At 44.2% G+C, this 16,991-nt stretch overlaps 1 protein-coding gene across 6 annotated transcripts in view; it reads right to left on the minus strand.

Moving 5' to 3' along the window:
- Positions 1–16,991, minus strand: part of BCOR (BCL6 corepressor) — a 73,688-nt gene extending 56,697 nt beyond the window's left edge. For 3 of the 6 annotated variants that reach the window (XM_039342166.1, XM_039342167.1, XM_039342163.1), the window contains exon 1: positions 16,481–16,990. The gene's annotated coding sequence lies outside the window, so the exon portion shown is untranslated. Of the gene's footprint in view, positions 1–15,637; positions 16,082–16,480 lie in introns of those variants that run through there. The other 3 variants (XM_039342169.1, XM_039342168.1, XM_039342165.1) reach the window with 2 other exon arrangements.

The raw sequence follows: 16,991 nt of genomic DNA on the forward strand, positions 1-16,991 counted from the left end.
TGATTAGTCAGGGACTTTAGCAACAGAAGGCATAATAAGATGTCTTACATCCATGGAGGATGGCTGTGATGGCCTCGATCAAACTCAGAGTGTTCCATCTCACAAGGATGTCCTAAGCTGGGTGTACTTCAACTGTAAAATTCATTCCCACTCCTGCTCCTTCTGGGACATGGAAAAATAAAATTCATTTACCACTTAAGGGAGGCACAAAAGGGAGCACTGGACAGATACTATGCCCTTTGGACAGAAGTATCAGTTCAGCTAAGCCTGCCTTTTGTATGCAGAACTGCTCTATGCAGCATTTGCACATTCAGTGCTGACTTTTTCCTTGAAAAATTAGGCCTTTTCATTGAGCCATTCTTTAAAAAATCTGCCTTTAAATTGATTGTAATACATCTGGACTAGAAGGGAGACCAGGTGGTAGAACTATGAAGCCAAGTCTCAAAGAGTGTCCCTTAGGAGGCACCAATAGCTACAAAACTTAATCTCTGGCTCTAAACCCATTCACATTGTGTGACTTCAGTATGCAAATTTAATTATTTTACAAGAAAACAGTTAATTTTTGTGCTTTTGCATTTTCAGCTCCAGCTGCAGAAAAATATACTAGACTGTAAGTAGCCCTTCTATTATACTGGTATTTTGTTTATATTCATGTGTTCTTTAAAAAGCCTCTCAGCAATATGATTAAAAAGGAAGCCACACATGGAAGCAAAAAATAAATTGACAATAAGTTTTATACATGAATACAGCTGTACTGAGTTACATGTATGTAAAACGATTGCCAAGTTAAATAGGATTACAATCAAAGAGTACTTTAGGAATAAATAGTTTGGTCCTGTTCATCAATACTCCTCAATCTGGTGCCCCTTCAAACTCAACTGTACTCTGATACCATAATCCCTTCTGCTGGTTATGAGAATGAATGCCCTACATATCTAGAGTACATCAGGTTGAATAAGGCTACTCTAGTTATTTCCACGTAACTGGTATAGCAGAAGGAATAGAATATTACTATATCTAGAAGTTTCACTAGATTTATTTTTGAGTAACTACGCAAAGACCAGGCTATTGATGTGCCCACAATGTCACATTTACCAATAACTCTATAAACTTAGGGGACCATCTTCAAAGTAAGCAAAAATCGTGCTAGATATTTTTTTTTTTTTTTTTTTTTTGTCAGCAATGCCTCACTTCCCAAGAGGCCAAAATGATATGTTCAAGAGAACTTACTTCCAGGTAAATACATAAAAAATCACATGGCTAGCCATTTGAAATAGTAGCATTGGATGACTTGAGGCAAGCATCTCTGATCCAACTAACAAGAAAGATAAAATGCTTCCTAATTCCCAGCTGTAGGCTTTCTGACTAACAGGCTGCATTTATCTCAACTTTCTAGCCAAATTCCCCAGTAAGGGAGTCCAAGTATTCAAGCAGTTGAGCCCCCTGTGGTCAGTCATAACCATTGTCTCAACCAAGCTGGCAAATACCTCTACTGTGGAGGTTCTGTGTACGTAAAAAAGTACGAAAAAGCCCAACTCTTGCTAGCTAAATCAGCAAAGGCTAAAAATACATTCTTTTAGGAGAGAATAGCAATTCATGCCTTGCAAACCTCTTTCAGCACAAAGGATTTAGAGGAAGAGAAAGGGAGGGAAGGGAAGGAGGGAAGGAAGGAAGAAGGGAGAGAGAGAGAGAGGGAGGGAGAGAGGGAGGGAAAGGGAGGGGAGGGGAGGAAAGGAAGGAAGAGGGGGGGGGAGAGAGAGAGAGAGAGAGACACACGCTACATGGCACTCTTGTATTTCTGAACTGTTGTCCCCCTGGGAACCAAGAACCAAGTGTAGCTTCAATCAAATGCTGACTTTTCCTTCAGGAACTTAGTAGGAAACCCGAGTTCACATGCTTATGCCTGCCTCCATGAGTCTCCTTCCTATTTTGTTATCAAAAATCTGTATATAAAAGGTATAACATTAGCCTGATTAGAAAAGATGAACCAAATCTGATTGGGGTATGTTCTTTTTTCTAAAATATTTTTTTAAAAAAACAACAACCTTGAAGCAGCTGCACTAGGCACACAGTTTCTCAAAGTTCTTGCTTCTCAGAATGACTAGAATAAAGCAATATTTCAAAACAGACAAAGCTCCTTCATAATTTTGTTCATTTGCAAAGAAGCTGTCTCTTAAGGCAGTCCCCAGCTATGTTTTCTTGATAAGAAGTCTTTTTGAGCTCTGTACTTTTCAATGTTACAATCAGATATTCCTAGGTTTGGAGACACTCAACATTTTATAGCATCTGGAATCAGAAAGGCATAGGATCTATGGCAAATATTTACAATTTGCTCCACTCAGATCAATCCTCCATCATTAGATTAACTGAATGAATTTGTCAGCTGCTTTTGCCCCACAGTACAAATGGCATAAACCCAAACATGATTCAACTCTATATAGTGCTCGAAACAAAGCCAGCAAAATTGACCAAATATCCACTTGCTCCAAAGCAATGTTTTGTTCCCTTAAGAGCTGGTCCACTGTGTCTCCAGAAATGATTAGGAAGGAGCTGGCAGGAAGGGGTGCAGGTTCTTGGCTAAGGCCAAGAGGAATCCACAGCTATAGGATGCACTGGGCCAAGAAGCAACCAGAGGAAAACAAGATCGAGATCACAGGAACAGGAACCGCGACTGAAAGGGGGAATGGAGACAGTCACTTCCTGCTCTGAGGATTTCTGAACTTGAAGGGACGCCTAGCCAGACCTTGTAAACTCCTTTCAGTCTTTTGTTTCGCTGTTTTAATGTGTTTCCAAACTTAACAATCCTTGGTTCAACAGAATTTCAGCCCTAGGCCCACTGAAAGCACTAAGGAAACTGGGACTTGAAATACAAAACTTTGCAAGAGTTACTTAAGCACCTTTAAACTTCTGCATTTGGTTTTTCATTGCAACTATAGATTCTGAATTTCAGAGCTTAATCACCCAATTGTGACTTTCAAATTAGCCAATTATTTTTAAATTAATATTTCAAATTCTTATTTTAAAAATATTTCACTTCAAACTTGTATATTTTTGAAGCACTCTGTCTCTCTCTTGTCCTTCTCTACCAAACACATTTCATTACATTTCTTTTGACTATCTTACCTTTCAGCTTTCTAAACATTAGATAGTTCAGTTTGAAAGTAAGTCCTGAATTTATTGGAGCATATTTCCAAGTATGGACACAGACAGTTATAGACAGGCTTCTGATGCAAACTACAAAAAACAAATTAGAGTAAATTGTACTTATTTTGATCTACAAGGTTACCAACTCATCTTTACATTTGCACGAAGCACTTGTGGTTAACTAAATTTAAGCTGATTTTCTGGCTTAATACAACACTGAGCTAAGTATGTCAGCCAAGCTGATACACACAGCACATTACAGTGCAGTGTAATGTAGTTTGTGATCCAGTGTTATTGTGCAAATACAGTCACAATTCCTGCCAAAGATTCGAAAGAATTCCAAACATCTAAGGAAATGTCAGTTTATTAAATTCTGAGGAAACTATAGAAAGACGAAAATGTATTCTTAAAAAATCATTTGCCCTAATCAGAAATACAAAACTAACAATTCAACTCCAAATCAAAATGCATTTAAGCAAGCAAAACAGTTACTGAGAAGCAAATGTCTAAAAACGTAAAAGTAATCCAGCATAAGAAAAAAGGTGCAATTCAATGTATTTTCACTGGGAAGTCTTCCTGAGTTGTCTTCAGTTCACTGACTTAAAACTTTATATGCAAAAGAAAAAATTATGATAGATCTTATGGAGTATAGATCTAATCTACACATTGTGCTCAATCATGGTTTGCTTACTTCTGATATAATTAATCAAGAATGCACATACCAATGTATTGGCTTATCATTTGCAAAACCAAATGGGCTCATAAAAAATGATAAGCCAAAGTTGAACTCCATTATAGCTTAACACAGTGGTGGCGAACCTATGGCACATGTGCCAAAGGCAGCACCCAGAGCCCTCTCTGTGGGCACACGCACCATTGCCCCAGCCCTGCCTCCTCCCACGGCCCCCTCCTCACCAGCAGCCCCCCCCCCTGGAGGAGAGTCACCACTGCAGCCAAGGACATGGTAGCTGGGAAGCGGGGACAAGACTCTCCCTTGAGCCACATTGCGCGCAGATGATGCTGAGGATATGGCTGCCATGGCACTGCTGGCCTGCCTGGGTGATCTGTGGTGGGCCGAGAAGGTGGTGGGTGGCCCAGAGGGCACAGCGGAGCAGGGACATGGGGGGCAGTTTTTGGGCACTCGGTCTCTAAAAGGTTCGCCATCACTGGCTTAGCATATTATATGAACCTAGCCTAAATAAGTTCACCATGGAAGATACTTAACAAATATCTATCTCTGATTTTGGATGAAAGAGGGGGAGGTAAATTTCTGAGATGTTATCAAACTAAGCATTATTTTGGTTTTATTTTTATAAGTTTTTCATGCTATTACTTGTGTCATTTTATAGCTATACAATTTCATGTTTACACTTACATTAAAATGGACCATCTTTAAGGATGAAATATTACCAAAAAAGTTTACATTAAAATGAATGCTTAAGCTGCTTTAGCAAGTTCACAAGCTCTTATGAGGATCTAGGTGTATTTCTTACCAGAAGTTGGAAAGAGATTTCTAGTCTAATACAATTGTAAGGGCTCCTGCAATCCAAAGAATATAACTTTGTTATTAGCTTCATAAAGGACATTGTTATGATAATTACAAAGATACACTCTTTCAATTGACCCTGATCCCTTAAAATGATATTAAATTAGAAATCTCTTCCAAATTTCTGGTAAAAAGCTTATGCCAACGTAGGACAGTCAGACAAGGCTTGCTGAAGAAAATGTGCTGCTGTTGACAAGTTGGCATGATTTCTGCAGTGAGAAGTCCTATCTTGTCAAGCATTTCTTTGAACACTAAGTGGATAGAAATAATCAGGTATAAGGGTTACCTGTTTATTTGACAGATGTACACACCAATGACTCTTTATTCATAGTTGGTGAAATCTTAGCGAGGCTGTAAACATTATTCTCGGATTAAATTAGTATGAGATGGGGCTTTTTAAAATATTCATACTTTCATATGAAGCCCAGGATAAATGACTATCTATCTATCTTATCTGCCAGGTTATAGTTAAATTCTAATAATCAATGAAGACCACCTGAGGAAACTGTCCAATGTGTGTGAATAGGCAACAAAATGGCAATAGAATTCAATATAAATCAAAAAAACTTTACAAATAAATGCAAAACACTTGGAATAGAAATCATAATTGCATATAATGAAGTCAGTCTTCTGACAGTTAACCAGGAAAGAGATATTAGGATCATAACAGACAATTCAGTGATAAAGCCAAGTCAGACAGTGTGCAAAATCACTTTGATTTCATGTATACAATTTGTGATTTCGCTTTATTTGGAAAATGATATATAAGTCTGATCACATCATGTCAGTATATGGGTACTATCTAAAGTGACTAACACAACGTGTACATGTGGAACAATGCCATTCCATGGAGCTTCACTCCTGGTATTACCAGTTGATCCACTTTCCCACGATTGATATGTACAAATCATTCTCAATGAGAATCCTCCACTGTTGTATTTACAGAAGTCTCAATTGCATAGGATTTTAATTGTGTGAAAACCATTACTCTGAAATGTGTAAAGTTTTTTTGCCATATTTCATAAGACATGTAGTTAATGTGTGGAAGCAACTTATTTAAATTGCTTTTTAAAAGATTCTACTAAACACCAGATGCTTGAAACGCTGGAAGCCCTAGAAATCTCTTTCTAGACTTTTTTTTTCAGGGCAACAACCTGTTGATTTCCAGAAAAAAGAACATTGTATGAAATTTAAATCCCGAGTCTGTCTGCACATCAGAGATTAAGCTACAGTCTTGATACAAGTAGTGTATATCATATCTTGCCTAGAATGTTCAAATTCTAATTGTCTCCAGATTTTTTGTTCTTGCAATGTGAAGGGGGAAAAACTACAGGTAGTCTTCAACTTAGTTTGTTTAGTGACAGTTTGAAGGCACTGAAAAAAGTGACATAGCCATTTTTCACACTTGCAGCATCCCCATGGTCACGTAATCAAAATTCAGACGCTTGGCAGCTGACTCGTATTTATGATGGCTGCAGTGTCCTGAGATCATGTGATCACATTTTGTGACTTTCCGACAAGCAAAGTGAATGGGGAATCCAGATTCCCATAACAGCCATGTTACTAACTTAACAACTACAGTGATTCACTTAACTATTGTCTCATTTAGCAACATAAATTTGGGGCTCAATTGTGGTCATAAGTTAAGGACTACCTATATTTCCATAAATCTAGGTCATATACTTTCAATAACTTCAGTGTTACTGTTCGGATTACTATAACTGATCATGTTCTTAAAAACACACACTTCTTAGAATGAAGCTATTCTTCCTAACAGTCTCCTAGAATTTGCTAAGGAAGCAAACATTAGGTTGCAGGTACAGCTTATTTCCAGAAAAGCATCTTTCTCTCTAACTTCGGCTCTTTTAGGACTCATGGACTTCAACTCCCAGAATTCTGGGAGTTGAAGTCCATGAGTCCTAAAAGAGCGGAGGTTACCTACCCCTGCTCTAGACTCTCTATCTCATTACAGGATGTGCTCAGCTTACAGGTGTAAATGTCCATTATGTTTCTAAATAAGGGAGGCACCCATCTGATTGCTTTGCTTAATGATCACAATCTTTGCTTTCCCCATTGAGGTTGTTAAGAGACACTGCTGGTGGTTAAGAAGAACATGGAAGTGCCTCTGAGTGAGGGAGGCCTTGGGAGCTCTTGGGCAAGCCACATGTGAGCTCAGGAAGTGCTGCAGATTGGCCTGAGCCTCCACTTCCCATCACACTGGGTCTTTTCAGGCCTTGGACCTGCTTACCACCCCTGCCTTTTTCATAGATCTCCTTTGGAAAGCAGCCAGTCTGCCACATGGCCTTCTACACAGAGGTGAAATGGCTCTGTCCCAGAAGTGGGCCCCAGTTTGGGAGCAACCATTATTCATTCTGACCATTTTGAAAGACATCCTGGCCAATTTCCAGGATGGCATCACATAGCCTCCATACTGTATAGGGAGGCTGAGGAACAGGTCGGCCAGTTCTCCTTCCCATGCAGTCTCCATGTAGGAAGGCCAGGTGGCAGAAATCTAAGGAAAAGATAAGTGACCAAGCCATGATGGGTGATAGGGAGGAGGGTATGGAACCCAGCAGGATGGGAAGCAGGTCCAAGGCCTTGAGGGACCCAGCAGAACAGGATTGGGGGGGGAGATAGGTAGGGGGCATTGCTGTGTCCCTGCGGTCAGTCATAAGGGTGGGCAGATTGCCAAATGTCCAGATTTTGTTTTGTAACTATGGACATTTTGGACAGGAGTCATAAGTTGTTTTGCTCAGCACCATCATAATCATCACTGATGAACGGTTATAAATCAAGAACTACTTATATACAGTATATTTAATGACACGATGTAGTTTAATGCAGTGCCTCCCCAACCTTTTCAGCATGGGGGGGGAGGGGATGGTTTGTGTGCCCTAGTTAAACATCTATTTCTTTTGAAATAAATGTAGATACGTATTGCTTTGCTGAAATGTTGCAATCTGGTTGTTTCTTATTGGTGCAAGTAAACCCATAACTACAGGTGTAACTGCACCAGGGATGGATGGATGGGTGGATGGGTGGGTTGGATAGGTAGGCAGGCAGGCAGGCAGGCAGGCAGGCAGACAGACAGATCTATACCAGTCTTATGCACACTTATCTAAATTTAGCTGTATAACCTCAAAATAACAAAATATTTTCAAATGATACGGTTTACAACTACAAAAATCAAGGTGTTGGTACTAAATCAATATATTAATCCTTAGACTTAAATAAACGCTTCTAACTTTATTTCCAATAAATGTGTTATATGAGCTAGTTCTCCATGTAAAATGCTAGCCCCTTCTTAATCTTTGATGGAGAAGAGATTCAGTACAATCCTAGAAAACATTTACTCAAAAGCCAGCCATCTTTTATTCGCTCATATTTGTTTCAAACAGTTCTGCATAGGATGATAGCTTTGCTGGGCAATTAGACACAAAGGGCACAATCCTATGCACAGTCCTTTGGGAGGAAATGTCATTGTGGCATAGCTAGTTTTCATAATATGCTTCAATAGAAACATTTGCAAACAGAGTTTTCTAATACAAAGAGTGGACTCTCTTGCAGTAGATTACTTTGCATGACTTTTAAACAGGTGCAAGAAACAGGTAAGGAGAAAATGGGTTTCTTTTTCTGAATTTTCTGGGCACTATTAAATAAGGTAAATTCAAAATGTGCAGAAGATTTTCTTCTGAGGAAATGTGCAAAACCATAACCCTCCCCAAATAGTCTACTAACTTCACTCAAGTCTCTCTACCAGTTTCCAGGGCTGCTGATGCTGCCAGAATTTCTTGTTTTTCTTTTTTAAATTCTCTTATTAAGTTAAAACCCAGCATTTGTCTTCTGGAAGCCAGGACATTTTAGCATTTCCTTTCAATTAATACACAGTCACACATACTGGACAGTGATTGTGGACTCACCATAGACTTCTAGTCTTTCTAGAGCTATACAAGATAATGTTCAAGGCAATGGAAGCCACCCACCCACCTCCTCATCCTCCTCCTCCAAGTTTTATAGTTCTGAAAACGCAAGACCAGCAGACTGAGTTAACAAGTCCTTTAGCATTTGTACCTCAACATTAAATCTAGTTTAATTTAGCTTGCAGTGTTTAATTTTAGCAGATTTCCCTCTTTTTGGCATGCAAATCAATATGGCAATTACCATCTAAAAGCTTACCAAGCCCCAGGTCAATGTAAATTGATCATTGTCCATCTTCTACAAAATAATACCAGGAGCTTGTGGTGCACAGTAAGATTACGTTCAAAACTGTCTTGCATGTCAGAAAATTATACTTCATTCTGTTGAAGGATCATCTTCTATGCAACCTTCCTAGCACATTGCGGTCACATTGGATATAAAGGACAAAATATTGTTTTGTATTTATTTCGGTATACTGTAAGCATAAAAAACAAGAAATAAGATATTATCTTTGTACTGTGGCATTCAATACTTTATACGTTTAAGGCAAAAATCTCCTATATAAGCTTCGCTGGGATTAGAATTTTATAATTTTTTTTAAAGGAAGGAAAGGGGAAAAAATGCTCTAGGTACCAAGCTAATATCCGCGGGGGGGGAGGAAACTTTTTCGAGAGAATGTAATTTTCAGAGTGGGGGGAGGGAATGCCCTCTACAAGCTGGTGGCCTCTTTGCTTTCTGCTGGTAAGTCACCTCATCCATTAAGTCAGGCACTGCACACGCCAGAGGAACCCTTGTGAAACATTCATTAACTTCTGCCGAGAAAGATCCCTTCAGCAGCTTGCTAAAAGATTCAAGACTAAGGAAAAGAGAGGTAGATTCTAAGGAAGAAATTTTCACTTATTGGGCCTTGTTTGGTGGAAGGACAGGAGGATTAAATTGTCAGCACTGCTTGAGGATGTAGGAAATCCCCCCCCCCCATCTGCAAATGAGGCCTCTGCTCCATACTCCAAGACAGAGAGGGTCCTTGCATTCAGTCCCCCCACCCATCCATTGATACAGCAAAAGGATGTTAGTCAGGCTTTCCGGAAGGAATCTGCTTGATCTATTTAAGTGGTTAGATTGCTGAAGAGGGTGGGGTGGGAAGAAAAATGCCTGTTCTTTTTTCCTTTCCCCATGCACACCAAACACTGAAGGTGAGTGTGTGCATTGCTATTGTGTAGCCTGTCTGGGAAGGAAACACAGAACATAAAGTGGCTTAGACAGGAGATACACAGCTATAAATCAAATTAGCAGTCAAATTAGAGTAGCAGCTCCTGCAGGATTGCATAAAATCTCCACAGCCTAGCATCCAAAAATGAAGAAATTAATGACCAACTAGGTGATAAAATCCCATATTCCTTAGAAACAGTGTAGGTGGTCTTGGGCAAACTACTTAACACAATCCTCACAGAATTTTTTAAAAATGTTCTTGAAATCAACTCTTACAAAGAGCAATGAGGGTCCATTTTTGAGCGCATAACCCTACAGGGCACACACAAACTGGATTTATACATTGGACTAAACTGGGGTACTTGATTAGATGGAAGAAGCTCCTTAGGTAACCAGCTAAATATTTTGAACTAATAAGAAGTCCAGTTGCCATGACTCAACTTCCAGAGAAGTCTACCTGGATGACTGAGAATCTTCAACATATTGGATTAAATCATGCCATGTCTAATCATGCTTCCACAAATAAACACAATTGATTGGCATCCCATAATTTTAAGATACAACACCCAACCAAATATTAAAAGCAGCTTGCATAAGTGAATCCCCAGGAACAACCCACAAGTCATCTGGAAGCAAGCATCATTAAACTCAGTGATATTATGACCATATTCACACAGTATGTTAAGCTATAAAGTAGTAGCTTGGTGTGTTATAGCAAATCAGTCACTGGATTTGTAAACCATGGTTTGTGACTCGGCATTGCAACCAACCCATCCAGTTATAATTTATTCAATAAACCAAGGTTAAGCATGGCTTAAAAGCAGTATGAGCTCAGTCTATAGGCTCAAATTACAAAGCCCAGAGCAAAAAAAAAAAAAAGAGCTGAAATGAGTGTGTGTTAATGTCCTATAAATCTTGCTCCTGTTGCAGTATAAACTAGGAACTCCTTATGGTCTTTGTGTGACCATTCCCTCCTTCCTTTTATACCAGTTGATAACAAGCTTGAGTACAACTTAAAAGCTTAGAAACCCTGTCCAAAACAGAAATAACCAATGAACACCCTAATGTTTGGTTAGATGACATAATGCACCCTTTTGTGAAAAAAAAAGTTCCTGTGTTCTTCACACACACACACACACACACACACACCCTTCTACTTCAGCATTGAGGTGTGCATTTTAGGGCTGATAAGCAATCTTACAAGACAAATTTATTTGCCACCTTCATACTCCACCCTTCCTCTAAGCTCAGGTGGAACATAATTTGTCCTCCTTGCAGACAACTTTCCTGAAGCAGGTTACTGATAGAACACCCTTTTCCAAACTACCTGTGTGGACTGAGAAATTAATTCTCTATGAGAATAATTCAAACACAAACTCTGAAAGAGGAGGATTAACTGTCTTGTTTCGCATATATTTGTAGAAGAGCTTGTTATTCTGTTTAATTTTAATAGCTCACACAAAAACAGGTAGGTACTATCTCTCAAATAATAACGTTAAAGTGGTTTTTGTCCACATTTTCTGAAACAGATAATCCCTTCAAAGATGGTGAATTCTAACTCTTCCATAGACATGAAAGCCATGTAAGTGACTTTGGCCCACTCTGTCAGCCTGAAGGATGATGTTGTGAAGAAAATAGGAAGTATTATTTGCCACTTTGAGTTATTTATAAAAAAAAAATAGTAAAGGGGCAATTAAAATATCTTTTAAAAAGCACTCCTGCATCATAATGCTCAGGTAATTGTTTCTTTTCAACCCTTCTGCTTTGGAATAGGAAGCGGGAACAGGGCCTAGGAAGCCTGCAGTAATGTCAACAGTGGGTTTTACATCAGGAACAGAAAGGAGTGGGGGGGGGGCAGGGAAGAGCTATTTTAAACAATAAAGTCAATGAACATTCCTTGTTAGTAAGAGTCTGCTTAGGCTGACACGTTTGTCTAGAGAAAAAAGCATGTCAAGCGCTATACAAATGCAAAGAACCACGATGGAAAAAAAGGGGATGGAAGGAAAGGGGCTAAACGAGTAGCCCAAAGCAGCAGGGAGCCAACACAACACCACTTCCAGACGCTCCCAATTCCTGCGGTCGGGGCTACTCATGGCGGTCGCTGCCGTTTAGGATTGAGGCACCCGTAGCCTTGGATAGCTGCACCCCAAATGCTAGTATTTAACATAGGTTTATTCCTGAGCCTCTGGAAGAGTCTTCCTTAGCGTCTCTGCATCGACACCCATTAATTTCCAGAAGGGCGCTTAACTTGGGCTCCAGTGCGTGTTCGGGGAATGAAGACGCAGGTCTAAGGTTCCATTAACGGATCGGATTCTTTCTCCTGCACCCGCCACTCCCGCCTCTTTCTCCTAGGTGTATATATTTAGCGAGCAGACACCCGGAGGGTTTTGAAAAGACTCCCGCGCTCCCTCCTCCCACCACCCTGCAGCAAACACGTTCAAGAACTGCTTGCAGCCGGAGAGCAACCGAGACTCTCATCTGTTTGGTTGATTACAGCCCTAAAACGGAGGACGTGTAATTTCAGTTCTCGCTCCAGATCTTGGGCTTGATTTCCAGGGCCCCACTTATTCGGGGGGGGGAAGGGGAAGGGAGGGGGAAGAGGCGCTGTAAGCTTTATTTGTCCTCGTCCCTATTAGCTATGCAGCCAATCTATCATTTCCGGCGGTGCTTCCATCTAATTACCGATGTATTTAGATGTGACGTGCAAAAAAGAACTGCCGAGCTGCCTGCTTGGCTCTGTGTGCACTCCTCATCGGGAACCTTTCCAGAGGGCTGGAGCGCCGGGAGTCTGAGCTCCAGACAAAGAGAGAGACAGAGAGAGAGAGAAAAGCTGATCCGCGCTGCAGGGCAAATCCAAAGCAAATCAGCTTTCCCCGGGGCTGAGAAAGGGTCTGCGACCCGAGGCAGGGCGGGGTGGGGGACGGTTCCTCGGAAAGGATGGGCGTTTGTATTCCTCCGAGAGTGGCTTGGGGTACCGCAGTCTCCTCGTTCCCCCTTCCCCGGTCTCAGAAAATGAAACATAAATCGAGACGTGCTCGCCAAGTCAGAGCCACTATTTACCCTCTGAGTCTGCGGGCAAGTCTAAAGCGCTTCAGGGCAGCGGGAGGGTGAGTTTGTGCCTGGTTTGGTCCGTTTGTATGAAACAAATATAAAGAAGCCAGCCAGCCCAGCCCAGCCGTGTGGAACAAAGTCAGCCCCGACCGACGCGCTTCCCTACTTTCCAAACCCCACCCACCACCGCCGTTGAAGAAGGAAACTGGATTCTGCTCCGAGGGTTGTTTGCCGGGAGATCTTTGCCCGGAGAGCTCCTCTCTGCCTGAGCTTTGTCCTTTTATGTCAGGCACACGCGCGCGCACGCACACACACGCACACACGCACACACACTCCAACCTAGGGGAAAGCGACCCGCCGTTCTCCAGCTTGATTCTCCCTCCTCCACGCCTGCCTTGCCTAGTGCTCGTGGCTATTTGTCTGGCTCTGCGTTACCAGGACGTGGGGGTTAAGCGCGCTCAGCGGAGTTCCCAAACAAGAGGAAACTTTTGGGAACGGAAGGCTCCGGCACTCGCCTGGAAAAGGAGGCGGGGAACTGATATTCGGGAGACATTCAGATGGCAACAAGGGCGAGCAACCTCAGGGTTCAACTACGATCTGCCCTAAAGAAGGCACACGATCGTAGCCGCTGACTAACCGGGCCTATTCCTTCAACGCACAAACATTGAGTTACGGCCCTGACCCGCGAAGGGTTAACAACACCCATTCTCAAGCACCGACTAACGTGCTGACCTTTTCCTCTGCGTCTCCCCCACGCTCCCTTTTCAGGCTCCGGTTCTTTCGCTCGGAGGGAGCCTGAACGGCTGTCTAGACCGATCTATCATAGGCGGCCGAAACAATACCGGGGGGGGGAGAGCCTCTCTTTCCCTCCCCCCTCTCGATTGTTCTACGGTATCTCACCTTCGAGAAAGCGAGGAGGATAAAGAAATGTCTGCCCTAGCAGCCCTAAAGAACGTTCAGAATGCTTAGAAAATGTCCACCTTCCTGCCGGACAAATGGGATCTTGCCTGCTTTTTTAAACACTCGCCAGAGACGCACCACTCCTTTCTGTTCCCGTTCTGTAAACCAACGGGGAGAAGGCTGGGCTCATTCAGATATAATAAAGCCAAGGAGGGGAGGGGAGGGGAGAAAGAATAGGCTAGAATCTAGGCCTCCCAGGCATCCCCAAGTTTAATCAAAGCCTCGAAGGGGCTTGGCCCACAGACCCAGTTTCTTAGGCTCCCCACCCTTACTTCGAAACAAGGTAATTTCTATGGTGTGAACTAGATGGCGAATACTGCCATGGGTGGGGAACCTACAGCGTCTTGCACTACTCTTTGTCAAGGATACTTTGGAGAAACGCACAACTACCAGTTCTGAGAACTCTCTGAGTTTAAACCCAGCTCGAGAGAGGGCGGAGGAGGAAAAAGATTAAACCCCTTCTTTACAGCCCTCTTAAAATCAAATAAGGGTTTTATTCTCTTATTCGCACGAAAACAAACCGGCCGCCATCCACGGAAAAGCGCATACAAGACGTGTAAAAAAAGGGGTTGAGAGGGAGACCTGAGAATAAACACAATTCTCCCGGTTCTCTTTATTTAGCCTGGAGCAATTCCACTGTTTTGCTGTAAGGGAAATGGTTTGAAAATCGTTGTCCCTATCTTGAGGGCATCGCATCCCGGGACAAGCCTGTTGGTGCGACTACAGTATTTTCAAAACAAAGTTGCCATAGAGAGCGAGCGAACAAATGACAAATAGTGGCTAGAAACGGGGCTTAGCAGCATGAAAATAGGCGCATGAGGGAAAAAGGGGGACCCATTTGCCAAGGGTGAATGCTAATGCCCTGGGACAGCTGGTTTTGACCTGTAGGCTCTGTCTCCAATGCCCCAGAGAGAGCCTGTAAGGGCGTTTGGCCTCCTCTCACGTAAGGGGGGGAGGGGTGAAATCCCGCTTCTTATCTTGGTCGGCAGATAGACTTCGAGGGGCCCCGTTCAGGGAGCCCTTTGCCCTGGGCCTCCTTCGCAAGGAGCCTCGAGCGGGCAAAAGTTCACAAAACCCTGGACAGATCTGGACCCTCGGCACAGGTCGTCCTTCCGTCAGCGCCCTTCTCAGAGAAACGAAAGACAGAAGCCACTGGCTTCCTCGGAACAGACGGAAACCCCAAAGGGAGGATCGTTAGAAGAATAATGCGGAAACGGGCTCCTGGGCGATCGCCATTGAAATAAAACGCTTTTTTTTTTTTTTTTTTTTGCCACAATCCTACTGCGGCGGTGGGGCATGCCTCTCGACCCAGCCCTTTTTCCGGAACCGACGACGTACCCCCGGCTCTCGTGAGCTTGAGATGCAGCCAGCACGCCAGCACGGGAGGTGAGCGAAGCGTCGCAAGCGAAAGATCGCCCCTGAAGCAGCTGGGCGAGACGCAAAGGAGCTACGTGCCTCAGACACGGTGCTCTGGCATCCCTGGAGTTGACGGGGGAGGGGGGGAGGGGGTTGCAAAGAGTCTTGGTGCCCCTTTCTCTGCCCCGGCGACTGCCAGACAACTTTTTAAGCTACCCGCAGCTATAAAGGAAGATGCGACGGACCCGCGAGATTCCCAACTGTTATATTGGACCCCACGTTCTCCACACACACATTCTTTGAACCGGAATACTATCACTGGAATATCCCCTGCCGGCCCCGCCAAACCGAGTCTCCAGTGGCCTGAAAAATCACCGATGGAAAAAAACAACACACCAGTCACTGCCCCCACAGGCTTTCTCGAAGAGTCCCTAGGAAAACAAGCACACCCACCACACTGAGATCCCGAAGTCCTTTTCCTCGACCGCACGTCGCTCTTCGATTCCCGGCACTCATCTTTTTTTAGTCCGCCGCTCAGCGATCCATAAGGACGAGCCAAGAGGCTTTCCAACAATACTTCCCGGGGCCCTGAGCTTCCTCGATCGAGCTCTGAGCTTTTTTTTCCCCTCCACCCACTCTCCCCTTTCCCCCTGGGAGCCGAAAAGTGGCGGCTGCCAGAGGTGGGGCTTTTACAGGCCTTTCCAAATCGGAAAGATAAAAGAGAACGAGACGCTGTAAGCTCTCCCTGCCCCCTCCCCTTTCCTGTTGGAGCAGACAGACCGCGAGCGGCAGCTTCTCTTTTCTCGTCTCTCAATCGTTCGCCTCCCCCCCCCCCTGCGCACTGCTTCACAGCCCAACTGCTTCCAAACTTCTAGCCAGCCCGCACGACCCAGCCGTCCCCGGAGCACCCCACCCGCAATTCCCAGCCAGGGGACATCTAGGCGGTGACCGCTGGCCTTGCTAACCTTTCTGTCTTCTCTATTCCGCCTTCCTCCTGGGATCCCGGGTCCTTTCAAGTTGAAATAAATTCTGGCAACAAGCCCAGCCTTAGAAAGGCAAGGCTCCAAGCAAGGCGCGCGCTGTCTTTTTTTTTTTTTCCCCCACTTCTCCTGCGCACCTTCGTACGCATCCCAGCCACACCTGGTGTGGAAGGAAAAGGACGCCTAGCTTCGGTCCGAGAAGTCGGAGCGAGGAGACCGATTCTTCGGACGAGTCGGGCTTGGGGTCCCTCGGCTGGCTGGCCCGCCGCGGCGCTTCCGCGAAACGCGAGGAGCATTCGACGGGAAGATCACTGACCTTAGTCTCCGCTCCAGAGACGCTGCCGGGGACACGGAGTCCAGCGCTGCCGTCGCCTGACCCTTTCCGAGGGAGCCGCGTCCGTTTTCTAGGTGAGCGAGAAAAGTTTGCCGACCTCGGAGGCGAGAGGCCGCAGTTGCCCCAGAGACTGACAAACTGGCCCCGGCTCAACTAGCCAGAGGCAGGTGGGGGCCGGGTGGGCGGAGAGAGAGAGGCCGTAATGTCGGCGTTTCCCTCGGCTGAGTTCAACAGCCCGCCGGGCTCCCTCCGGTCGCTCTCCGGCTCCGCTTTAGTAACGCCATGTTGCTGCTGTGGCTTCTCGGGACTGATCTTGGCGGCGCCTACAGGCTCCTTTCCCTCCTCCCTTCGCAGAGCCCGTGTCCTGGCGGCGGCTGTGAGTGTGCGTGTGCGTGTGCGTGTGCGTGTGTGTGGCTGGGCTGGCTCTGGGGATTTAATCCACCGGGAAAGCCGTTCTTCCTCACCTTGCCGCTGGGAGAGCGGGCTACGTCTG

The sequence above is a fragment of the Crotalus tigris genome, unplaced genomic scaffold (assembly GCF_016545835.1).
Source record: "Crotalus tigris isolate CLP2741 ecotype Arizona unplaced genomic scaffold, ASM1654583v1 scf7180000017775.1145084777:2100578, whole genome shotgun sequence".
Lineage (NCBI taxonomy): Eukaryota > Metazoa > Chordata > Lepidosauria > Squamata > Viperidae > Crotalus > Crotalus tigris.